General features: G+C 34.6%; 1 non-coding gene across 1 annotated transcript; it reads right to left on the reverse strand.

The window, feature by feature from the left end:
* Positions 1 to 717: 717 nt before the first annotated feature.
* Positions 718 to 790, reverse strand: Trnak-cuu. Its single transcript has one exon. It is a non-coding gene; the product is annotated as a tRNA-Lys (tRNA).
* Positions 791 to 1001: the final 211 nt, after the last annotated feature.

The following is a 1001-nucleotide window of genomic DNA, read 5'->3' on the forward strand; positions in this document are numbered from 1 at the left end:
AAATGAAAAAAACTCTGACCAAGATCAAAAAGTTAACGGAAGAAATGGCAGATGGTTATGTGCAGACCCTTCTGAAGTTCCAAGTGTTATGCATACAAAATTTCCTTCAACTGTCATGGTTTTAGGGGTTGTCAGCAATGAAGGACATGTGATGCCTCCTTACTTCTTTCCACTAGGCCTTAGAGTTAACTCTGCCGTCTACATTGAGGTTCTGGAAATTATTGTTAAGCCCTGGATAGACAGTGTATGCAATGGAAAGCCATATGCATTTCAGTAAGACTCTGCCCTATCACACATGGCTTTAGTAACACAGGAATGGATGGCTGAAAATTGTAATGATCACATAAGCCCTAACACTTGGCCTACTAATTTCCCCAAATCTCAATTCATTGTGGAGCGTTGTTGAGAGAGAGGTAAATGAACATGCCCATAACACCAAAGATTCTTTGAAAGCTGTCATAGTCAGAGTAATGTCCAAAATGAACCAGGACCACTTGATTCGAGCATGTAGATGATTTAGATCTCATATAGAAGCAGTTGTTGAAGCTGAAGGTGGCTTTATTGAAAAACATTAGAGGAAAGAAGGTTTCTTTTTATCCTCATAGATGAATAAAGTTATCTGTTTTTATATATGTTTTTTTTTTAGAAACATAAATCTATCCTCAAATATCTTACACACCCCTGTATATATATATATATACTTCCCAAAATATATTCCGCCCAAAGTGGGGCTCAAACCCACAACCCCGAGATTAAGAGTCTCATGCTCTACCGACTGAGCTAGCCGGGCTATTAATATGAAAATATGTATTAATGGAAAACTTCTATAAATGGCTGATGATTGCTCAACATTTTAAAACTGTTGTAATACTTACAATGTTTAATAAAATGATGTAGCGTGAAACGATCGTATCAAATTACCGAAGATATTCTTGTTGCTTATTTTGAATATATATATATATATATATATATATATATATATATATATATATATATATTTA

The sequence above is a fragment of the Octopus sinensis genome, linkage group LG2 (genome assembly GCF_006345805.1).
Source record: "Octopus sinensis linkage group LG2, ASM634580v1, whole genome shotgun sequence".
NCBI lineage: Eukaryota > Metazoa > Mollusca > Cephalopoda > Octopoda > Octopodidae > Octopus > Octopus sinensis.